Source organism: Zalophus californianus, chromosome X (assembly GCF_009762305.2).
Source record: "Zalophus californianus isolate mZalCal1 chromosome X, mZalCal1.pri.v2, whole genome shotgun sequence".
In the NCBI taxonomy this organism is placed as follows: Eukaryota; Metazoa; Chordata; class Mammalia; order Carnivora; family Otariidae; genus Zalophus; species Zalophus californianus.
In genome coordinates this window covers 37942408-37954314 of record NC_045612.1, presented here as the reverse complement: position 1 = coordinate 37954314, position 11907 = coordinate 37942408, and the positions used below count along the sequence as shown (strand labels likewise).

Below are 11907 nucleotides of genomic sequence, written 5' to 3'. Positions count from 1 at the left end.
TCAGAATGCCCATACAAGGATGGCCTGGGTCAGGAACAAAAATCAGCTTTGGAACTCAACTCCTTCGGTTCTCAGGCTTTCTGCATCTGTGATGGAAAAGTTATTTGCCCCTGCTAACCTCCTCTACTCTTCCTTTGTACACTTACCCCACCCACCCAATACAGTGATAGAAGGGTCTAGAGGAGCTCCAGGTTACACAGAGCAACATTTTAAAACCAGGGGACTAGAGACTTTAAAGCCTGCTCCAGGAAGGTCTGAGCCCTGGTTGTCAGGGCATTGAGGAACATCTAACGGAGAGGATGAGAGGAGCAAAGTAGAAGGCCATTTCTGCTCTTGAGAGCCAGGGCACAAGCCAATGGTGACGAGAAAGGGAGAGAAACCAGGTAAAAACCAGAGAGGCCTCAGGGTAGATAGTACCAAGATGGATCCGAGCGAACAGGAATGTCAAGAGTGGCTGTGTAACCTCCCATCTTTCCTTTTGGTACCCCCTCTGTTTCTAGCACCCCTGATTTAGCTTCCATCCAGATGCTGAGTTTGTTCTCAATCAACGATCTACTAATCTCACCAGAAAGATTAATTTGTAATATGTCTAAGCACCGGGTTGTCAACTGAGTTTCCTAGAGTCCCAGAGTTCTGAGATGGTGCTTTGGGGGCTGCTGTGGAAGATGAGTAGGGAGGGTTGAGCAGGTGGACTCTGGGTTCCCCAGTTTTGCTAAACAGATAAATTATACTTGTATCTGTTCAACATACTGGCTGCTATGAAAAAGTCCAGCTTCTTTATTTTTTTAAGACTTATTTATTTATTTTAGAGAGAGACAGAGAGTATGAGAGTGAGGGCAGGGAGGAGCAGAGGGAGAAGGAAAGAGAAATTTTAACAGATTCCTCGCTGAGCTGCCAGCCTGACATGGGGCTCAATCTCACGACCCTGAGATCACGACCTGAGCCAAAATCAAGAGTCAGACGCCTAACCAACTGAGCGACCCAGGGGCCCCAGTCCAGCTTCTTAAAAAAACGAAAAACTAAAACTGTCCCCTTAAGGTGCCACTCCTTCTGGGAGGGAATGGAGTCTAAGAGTTACAAGTTAGGATCCAGGATGAGGCAGCCTGCATACAATTCCAATTTCATCACTGCAGTGGCCTTGGGCAAATGACTGAGAATTCTCTGAATTTGAGATTTCAGTAATTTTCAAATTACGAGAAATTCCTAGTTCCCTCCTAAGGTTGTCATGAGGATCAGATGCAGTGATAATATATGAAGGGCTTTGTGTGATGCCTGCCATATAAAAAGGACAAGGTAAATGTTAGCTATTACTAGTTACATTTATTAAGGTCTTCTAGAACCTTGCTACTCAAAGCGTGGTCCAGTGCTCATTTTAGCCGCACGTATACTAAAAACTGGAATGATACAGAGAGGATTAGCATGGCCCCTATGTAAAGATGACATGCAAATTTGTGAAGTATTCCATATGAAAAAAAGAAAAAACCACAAAGAACAAAGTGCATGTGGTCCATAGACCAACACCACCAGCATCCTCTGGGAGCATGTTAGAAATGCAGAATCTCAGGCCCAACTAGAGACTGACAACATCAGACTCTGTACCCTAACGACATCCACAGGTGATTCCTATGCCCGTGACAGTTTGAGAAACACTGGTTTAGAAGACATGCCAGACCAAAAGAATAGATCGTTAATAGTGGTATTCTAGAAGCTATTTGCGGGGCATTGGACGTGTGGAAAACTTGCTCATTTGTCAAGGCACAGCTCAAACATTCCCTCCGTGCAGCCTTGCCTGAACCACCTATCCCACCACCCACGCCCTCCTGGAACGGGACACTTCTCCCTTTGTCCTCTCCTTGACTCTGAACTGACTTCTATCTCATAGTGCCAAAACACATACAGCAGAGTTGGAATGCATACCCAGCAACTCAGATGTGCAAAAATGTTCTCTAGAACTGAGCTAAACTACCCCCAGGAGCTTCCCATCCTGCTGCTTGGGGGTGGGGGGCAGACACACAATTCATTGTGTCAGTTGAAAGAATCTGCCTCTGGATAAATGCTGAGTCCTGCATATTTTAACTTCATTTTTCCTCCTCTTACAAAAACACACGGTGTCTGGGAGCAGTGGGGTCGAGGAGAATAGAGCCTTGGATCCACGCTCATTCTTCTGGGTGCTCCCTCTTTTCTGCTATGGAGTGGCTCGTCTGGAACAGTCCCTAAACCCCCGTGCTCATAGGTCTACTGAAGTGCAGTGGGTCCCTTCTGGTCTCTTAGGGGCTTCATTGGTTGTACCTGTTGTTAAATCCATAGCCCTAGCTGTTTCCAGTTGCAAAGCCTCCTGATTTTGTAACCTTTTCCTCCCCAACACAGGCCTCTGGTGGTCCACTAGGCTTCTCAGCTCCTTCAAATCTTGGATGTCCTACACGCCACATGCAGGCTATGAAGAAACAGAACTGGTGCATCAGGCCCATGAATTTAGAGACCTCCTTCCCCTGAGGCTGGCCTCCCATCCCCAGGCCAGATTGCTCCAGCACCAAGGCAAATGCAGGCCTTCTCCAAGGGGGATCCACATCTTTCCAGTTTGTTCCAGCTGAGGAACACCCCTCACTGCTTTGGTGGTTTCTAGCAGGCCGCTCTGGTGTCTGTCCCCTTGCTCCTCTCCTTCTCCACTTTCTTTCATGGCTCCATATCTCTTCACTTCCCAGGCGGGTGGAAACGTCCTTTGCATCCCAGACTGGGTTCTCTTTACTCACCATGGCTCATAGTAAAACCCCAGCCTTTGCTTCGAATATGTAAAGGGAGCTGCTGGTCTTTGAAAGTTCTTTTCTTCCTTGATGAAACCTCATGCTCGAGATTATTATCTACCGGAGGTTCTTCACCATTTTGTGACATGGGGACCTCCGTTAGCTGTCCGATGGCCTCTTATGGATCCCTTCTCAGAAAAATATGCTTAAATAGATAAAATAAACTACAGAGGATTCCAAAGAAAGCCAATGATACTGTAACATAGTTATCAAAATATTTTCTTAAAAATCACAACAGAATAGTATCTGTGCCTCTTTGTTAAAGGCTTAAATAATAAGATCTCGTGGCAGGTCAAGTAACCACCACAATTTCAAACTAATGAGGAGGGTAAATGATACTTTGAGAGAACTGCAGCATTATTAATGTGACAGGAATGTGTCTGTGATAGCTATCGACGGCCAAGTCACAGGTATGGCTAATATTAGTGTGGTCTGTTGCCTGCATCCATAATGAAAGTCAAAGCTAATTTTTGGTGGGAGATTAGTAAAAATTAAGATGGACTTTGTCATTTGGGTACTTTATTTAGCTGGGGAATCTCATGTTTAAAACAAAAGAAAACAAAACAAAACAAAACTTGTCTACAGGCTGAAAATCCAAAGCCTAACCTGACACTGAGAGCTGAGTAATGACTTCTTGTCTAGCTGGCATCCACTCTCACCCACAGATTCGGTGACCCCCAGGGCATCAAGATTTACAGAGAATGAAAAATATGTCAGGGCAACACTCTTAAAATGGCTCTAGCCATTACACTTTTATTGGCACTAATTTGTTTTCATATCTCCTTCACCAGGACAATAAGGCCTGTGAGAGCGGGGACTGTGTTGCAGTCATTGTTGTTTCTTAGGAGCTCACTTGACACATGGCAGGAGGTCACTGTGTAACAGAGGAAGGAGCAAACCGACCAGCTTTGCTGGCAAATCTGCAGGACCTAGCAGCCTGCTTAGTCGTTCATCATTCACACTCCAACTGTTGCAAGCTCACCATCAAAGATTTGGTCACTCATCTCAATCCCAGTGTACTCCCAACACTCAGCTCTTGGTCCATCTTCCCTTCAATGCCCATGCATAGGCACACACACACATCACAGGAGGATGAGTCACTTAACCGACAGCAATCGCCACAAGACTGGTACTTCCTATTCATTCCACATATGATTATGATACTCTTACTATGTGCCAGGCACAGAACACAAAGCTGGGGGATAGAGAGGCAAGTAAGCCAGACATGGTCTACACTCCTCTGCCACGGAGCTTACAGTTAAGGGCAGTGACCTTTGAATTGTGTTCTGCACCCTCTTGGGTTCATGGGGAGTCCTCAGAGCCTGAGGTAGGAAGATAAAGCTGTCAGAGGTCTATCAAGGTCCCCATCCCTACTTTATCCAGAGTAACTACACTTTCTATTTTATATATTGAGGTTCACTTTTAGAAACCGTTTCACAGCTAAGAAATATTTGAAACCACTGCCCTAGTCAATCAAAGCTCCTCTCATCCTTACAGTCTTCAGGGAAGGAGATTCTAGAAGGCAAGTTCCTGTCCCCTTGGATATCTGGGCATCAGCACTTTTCTGCCTTTGATAAGGGTTGGGAAAGGGGCTGAAAGGAAAGCAGCTGTGTGGCCTCTGTCCCTAGTTGTGGGCCCCAGCCACAAGACCTACAGGAAGAAGATGTAGATTTGGCAGAGAATAGAATTTCTGGAGTGTTCATGTCACAGACGCCAAGCTGATGCCTTCTCCTTGGCACCCCACTTCCCTTCTCTGCCTTTATAAGTGAGATGGCAGAGAGAATCAGGAATGCAACCTTTCCAAGGCCAAAATGTGGTTAATTCCATTGATGGCTGAAAATCAAGACCAAAATTTTTAATACAGAATGGTGCCCTTTTTAGGCTGCCTTGCTTGGATGGGGAGTGCAAATTGCTTTAGAAAAAAAAAATGTGGGGCCTGTGGAGACTGTGTTCGGAAACATTTGAGGCACGTGGTGGGAAAATGTTTTCCCAAGAGCTGCTTCCTCCGGGATTGCATTATCTTGTTTGCTCTTCAAGGCAAATGTGGGAACAAAGAATTTGAATTCGGTTGGCTAAGCAACCTCTTCCTTCCACTGCCATCCTACCCTACACCTTGGAAAAGGCCAGACAGTGATGGTGGGGCCCAGACTGAACGGTGAGGGATGAGACAAGTGAGGACAGGAGAGAGGTGAATCACAACGGCTTACACGTCATGTGACGTGAAGCTATCGCTTGCTCATTGTTTTCATTCATTCAGCTTCTTCCTGAGCACCGTGTGTCAGGTACTGTGTGAGGTGTTGGAAATGCAGAGACACAGACAAAGTCTGCCTTATGGGAGCATGGACAAGTTACCATAGCTCTGTAAAGATTAGTTCACTCATGTAAAAAGTCACGTTCATTGGAGTAGCTCCCTCATGGGGATGGCACAAGGACAAAATGAGTTAAAGTCCAGGTATGCTCAACTTAAATATTTTGCAGATTTTATATTAAAGACAGATTTTTCTCTGTTCACTCGTCTGCTTAAAAGTTTATAAATGTTTTAGGAAAAGACAGAATACGGAATCTATCCACAGGAATTTACCTATGAATTTGGTCAGACTGTGACCAGGGATTTATTGCCCTGCTTTGTTAGGGGACTTGAATTTCACAACTCCAGCTACTTTTTCCCACGTAGTTGTTTGTTGCCTGATCAACTTTGGTCCTTGGGGGCATCCTGTCCATACAGAAACTCAGGTCCTTGATCTCCCCAGAAGCTGCAATATTAGTGGTATTGTTCCCAAGAATATGGATCTTCTGATCCTAAGGCCTATGGGTCCTTCTCTAGTTAGAGTTCCGTTTTAGGGTCTGTCTGATGAGCATCCTTGTTTTGGGGTCCCATTTTTTCTTGAGTATAAATAGGACACACCCTGAAGGCAGGCTTAGGTGAGCCCATGCAATTGGTGGCCTATTTCTATCCTAGGAAAGGGTAAAATTAGATTACATTCTGTGCTTAATTTCAAGACTGGCAGTGATCTTTGTAAATATACACAGGTATATATATATTGGTTACCAAAAAACTGAGTTTCAATGAACTATCGCTCTTTTGAATGTGTATGACCTTTATGTTGAAAGATGACTGCAAGTGTCTTTGTGGAATTCATATATTAGTACACTGGAATTATACTGAAGCCTTCCCTGGAGTCATAGCCTTTGGTATAGTTTCATAACCTATTTAAAACACCCACCTTGAGCTAGGGCTAAAAAGGAGTGCCCATGTGTTTGATGAGAAGCCCAACGTAAATGGCAATAGTACGGTGCTTAAGAGCACAGGCTCTGGAGTCAGACTGGCTGGGTCCTAAATCCCAACTTGGCTACTACTCAACTGTGTGACCTTCAAGAAAGTCATGGAACTCTGAGCCTCCATTTCTTCATCTCTAAAATGGGGTAATTATAGTACCTACCTTATAAGGTTGGTGTAAACGCAGATGAAGAGAGCCTTGCACGTAATAAGAATTTTTTACGTGATTATAGGACTGTTTGCCTATATTTCTTACCCCTTCTTGAAGTGCCTCTCTCTGTGGAATGATTATACATCTCTGCCCAGTTGAATTCAGGCATGGCCATATATATGATTGCTTTGGCCAATAAAATATGAGCAAAAAAGCCATGAGTCACATACAGGCAGAGGTTTTAAGAGCCAGGGTATGCTTTTTCATATTCCTTTTCCCCTGTGCTGTTAACTGCAATGCTCCAGATAGAGGCTGATCTATTAGCCTGGGTCCCAGAGTGAAAATAATATGGAACAGATTCAACCAAGCCATGATGGACACATAGCACGAATTAGGAACAACCCTTTGTGGTTCACTACTAAGATTTTGGAATTATTTGTTACTGCAATAAGTCTTCCCTAGTCTGACTGATGTAAGAAGCGCTATATAAATATTAATTCTTATTATTAAGCAGAATCTCCCTCTCTCTCATTCTACATAAAATCTCAACACATTGTGATACTGACAAATTTAGTAATTCAACTGACTGCTTCATCTCCACCAATGGTTTTCAAGCCTGTTTATTAATGAAGCTGTCCTTCTGAAACTAATAATACAGTATATGTTAATTACATTGAATTTAAATAAAAAATTTTTTAAAAAGAATGCTACCTTTACAAGTAAAGTTCTATATAGGACTTCAATACGTTAAAACAGAGAAAAGCAGTATTTTATTAATATAAATGTATTTGATAACCAAAACACATGTTTACTTATTATAAGAAAAAAATCAATCTAAAACTGTTATGATAAACACAAACATTTGAAATTGGGAGCTATGATGTAATTGTATCAATCCATATCTGTAATTGGTTTTGGTTGCACAGGAGTAAGAATATTGTGACCCACAAAGATAAGTATTGGCAAAAGGTAATGGTATTTTTTTCAAGAGTTTATTTTTAGGTAATCTCTACACCCAATGTGGGGCTCAAACTCAACAACCCCAAGATCAAGTGTTGCATGCTCCACCGACTGAGCCAGCCAAGTGCCCACAAATGGTAACAGTTTTCATTCTCTTATCCAACCGCATGCTACTGAGTTACATTATATTCTTTGATTAAACTGAATGGCAAATGAAGTTTATCTTGACTTCTGCACGAATAATGACTCTACACAGCAGCTCAAGTTAATGCATCATTGGCTTTCCACGTGTAAAAATTTGGCATGTATAACATTCTTTAGTGTATGCATTGTTTTTAGTTATTTTTTTCGTTACAAATTGTAAGCTATTTCTAAATCTCTTTAAACTTTAGAACTCCTGAGTCATTTCTCAAGAAATGACCTTGGAAGGAAACAAAAACATCTGCTTACATCAGTGTTTTACGAGTATTGCTCATTTACATATGACCTTCACTGTTTTTGCTGTATCTACAAACCACCTGTCCTATTCACTTAATATTTTTCACTTAATATTTGTCATCAAATTGACTCACTTTGTCTTCAAATTGACTCATCCTAAGCAATAATATTTCTGAAATAATGAATCTGATATAATAGTTGTAGTTTTCTAACGTGTGTTAAAATAAATAAATGCTTTTAAGAAATGATTTTATTTATTTGACAAATAGAGCACAAGCAGGGGGAGAAGCAGAGGGAGAGGGAGAAGCAGGCTCTCCTCTGAGCAAGGAGCCTGATGCAGGGCTTGATCCCAGGACCCTGGGCTCATGACCTGAGCCAAAAGCAGATGCTTAACTGACTGAGCCACCCCGGCACCCCTAAATACGTACATTTTTTTAAACAAAAAATTTAAAGTGAGTTTGTTTACCAGCTTTCATTTTGCATTTGCTCTTGGTGATAAATATCACACTTATGACCACAATCCAAAGTAATCCGTTTGACCATGTTTTTTTTTTTTTTTGTATGATTATGTGACAATTTTTACAAGCAATACTGAGCTACTCTGATTTATATCTTGATTTTGTATCATGTAGAAACAGCTTAACTTTCTCTAAGAAAGAACTGGGCTGTAGAGAGGGAAATAGATTTTGTGTGTGGAATGGGGCATGTAAGTTGTTAGGGTAACTGAGGATGCCTACTTGGCTTCAGGCTACATACCTAGAAGGAATTCACAGAGAAAGTATGTGGTAACAGTAAAGGACTTAATCTAAGAAAGTAAACATGTTTGTAAGAGTTTAAACTGTAGGTTTTCCAGACCAACTACAAGGTCGGGATGCTTTATGTAGATAAGAGAATTGTGGTGGTTCTTAAGGACAGTGGCATCAGACACTTATGAAATAACAGATGTCATGAACAGAGGCAAACAGTAGAAAGTATCTCTATTATAACCTGACAATATAATGATAATATCCACTGATGCTTCAAAACAATTGTTTTCCTGTTTCTATCGGACCCTGACAATTGACAGTCTCTATGAGCAGTTCTATAAAGGGGGTAAATGTGAACACACTGAGGAACAGAAACTCTTCAGGAAATGTTCTATAAAAAAAAAAAAAACAGTCCACATTAATGTCCAAACTACAGTGAGATTCTCACTGACTTATAACATGAGTCCTCTTGGTAGAAACCCATAAACATCAGATACTTTTTTGTCCAGCTCTACGGAGCAACAACAGGAAACACCTGGAGAACAACTTGGAAATCCAGGGGGTGGCTGGCTATTCGGTTACCTTCTGCCTTTGTACTGTAAGACATTCTGAGTTTGACTCCACAATCTGGAAGCCTCCTGTCACATGTAATACTTGACAGAATGATATTGCAACCTGATTCTTATTGGCCACTGAATTCTCTCTCCATCACGGATACATGTGAATCCAGGCCAGAAGAGTCTGTGACCAAACAAAAATATTTTGTTTTGACTCTCCAGAACCAAGATGCTGAACTGAGAGTCAAGGGAGAAGGTGACCTTGACCTTGTTGCTTTGGCTTCTTCTGCCTTGGTCATTTTGGTTTAAGCCCATCTGACAGAGGGCCACTAAATTCCAAAGATCACTCATGTGAGCTGAATGAACTGTTCTATACACTTGGAGCCTGAAAATTGTACCAATACACTTGTGCATACCTCAGATAGGGCAGGCTATTTAGTGTCCCATCCTCAAAAGTAAGCTTTGGATTTTATTTATTTTTTTTTAAAGATTTTATCTATTTATTTGGGAGAGAGAGAATGAGAGACAGAGATCACGAGAGGGAAGAGGGTCAGAGGGAGAAGCAGACCCCCCGCTGAGCAGGGAGCCTGATGCGGGACTCGATCCCGGGACTCCAGGATCATGACCTGAGCCGAAGGCAGTCGCCCAACCAACTGAGCCACCCAGGCACCCCAAGCTTTGGATTTTAAATTGTCTGGGAGGTGGGAACCATTAACAGTTTTTGAGTGGATTAGGTAGTCACCTGGCAGGGCCCTGAGAAGGATAGGACCTGGGATGTGTTTGTTGGCTTGGGGAGGACAGAGGACAGTTCTAGAGCAGTGGCCAGTAACTTTTTTTTTTTAAGGTCATAAGCGTAAATTTAGGAAAAATTTAAATGCTTACAAGCCACCTTTCTTTCCCCTTATTTGAAATGAAGGGAGTTTTGAGTTCCAACTTGGATTAGTCACTTCATAGAGTAAAAGAATGCCAATGAGACCATCGGTTCTGCCACTAAAACATTAATATATAGCCCTGTTTGAGAGATAGCTACCCAGAGATACCTAATATTTCATCCTGAAGGTTGATTGTAAGTGTGTTACAAGGTCAAGTGGCCATGGGAGACCTATGTTTTTGTGGGTGGCTCTTCACAGGTCTAGAGCAGGGGATGACAAACTGCAGCTCATGGGCTTAATCAGGTCATGGTCTGCTTTTGAAAATAGGATTTTATTGGACTACAGCTATATTCATTGACATACATATTGTCTATGACTGCTTTTGCATTACACTGGCAGAGCTGAGTAACTACAATGGTGCCCAACTGGCCCACAAAGCCTAAGATCTTTACTATCTGGATCTTGACAGAAAACTTATCATCCCCAAGACTAGACACGAGGGATTGACCAAGCAGGATGGAGCTGAGTGAGGCTATAGAGTCACCAGATTCCAGGCAGGAGAAGGGAGAGGCAGAAAGAAGAGCCGCTCATGTCCAACTGGGTCCATTTCCCCAAACCACCACCAACTAGCTCTATCGGCAGCTATTCTGAGGTTTGCTTCAATCCATCTTCCATCATGACTCATCCAGTGTGGCTGTCAGTGGCTACCTTTTTTCTAGCTCCTCCAGATCTGGGCAAACCCACGTCCATTAGTTATCAAACTCTGATGTGCTCTCACCTCTCAAATCTGTTCCTCTACTTTGTCCTTCCCATCTCGTTGCTGGCAATTTGATCCTTCCAGTTGCTTAGGCCAAAAGCCTTGCAGTCATTCCTGACCTCTAACTTTCCTTCTTTACATCACCCATATCCAATCCATCAGTAAATTCAGTCAGCTCTACTTTTCAAGTCTATCAGAGTTGGACCACTTCTCATCTTTCTACCACTGTCTCACTGGCCCAAATCACCATACTTTCTTGCCCAGAGCGCTACAATTCCTTCCTAAAGGTCTTCCCACTTCCACCCTTCCTTCCTTATAGTCTATCCTCCAAACAGCAGCCAGAATGATTTTTTTTAACCATAAGTAAGATTATGTTACTTCTTTACTGAAAACCTTCCAATGACCTCCCATCTCATCCATAATAAAATTAAAATCCTTAATTTATAAGGCACTCCACTATTTGGCCCTGTTATCTCTTCAACCACAACTCTTGCCATTTCACTCTTCCCTTATAGATCAGTTCAACCACACTAGCCTCCTTGTTATTCTTCAACTATGCCAGACCTCTTAGAGCACATGATCTTCCCTCTGCCTGGAACAAAATTCCCACAGATATTCTCATGAATCTTTCTTTCACTTCCTTTAAAAAATTTTTTTAATTAAATTCAATTTTGCTAACATATAGTGTATTATTAGTTTTAGGGGTAGAATTTAGTGATTCATCAGTTGCATATAAGACCCAGTGCTCATTACATCGAGTGCCCTCCTTAATGCCCATCACCCAATTATTCCAACCAAACCCCTCCCCTCCAGCAAACCTCAGTTTGTTTCCTATGATTAAGAGTCTCTTATGGTTTGTCTCCCTCTTTGTTTTCTTTTTTTTTAAGATTTATTTATTTATTTGAGAGAGTGAGAATGAGAGAGAGAGAGAGAGAGTACATGAGAGGGAGGAGGGTTAGAGGGAGAAGCAGGCTCCTCGCTGAGCAGGGAGCCTGATGCGAGAGACTCGATCCCGGGACTCCAGGATCATGACCTGAGCCGAAGGCAGTCACTTAACCAACTGAGCCACCCAGGCGCCCTCCCTCTTTGTTTTCATCTTATTTTATTTTTCCTTCCATTCCCCTATGTTCATCTGTTTTGTTTCTTAAATTCCACATATGAGTGAAACCATATGATAATTGTCTTTTTCTGACTGACTTATTTTGCTTAGCATAATACCCTATAGTTTTATCCATGTCACTGCAAATGGCAAGACCTCTTTTTTTATGGTTGAGTAATATTCCATTGTATATATGCACCACATCTTCTTTATCCATTCATCTGTTAATGGGCATCTGGGCTCTTTCCA

General features: G+C 42.2%; 1 non-coding gene across 1 annotated transcript; it reads left to right on the top strand.

The window, feature by feature from the left end:
* Positions 1 to 1363: 1363 nt before the first annotated feature.
* LOC113931630 lies at positions 1364 to 1471 on the top strand. Its single transcript, XR_003522793.1, has one exon. It is a non-coding gene; the product is annotated as a U6 spliceosomal RNA (small nuclear RNA).
* Positions 1472 to 11907: the final 10436 nt, after the last annotated feature.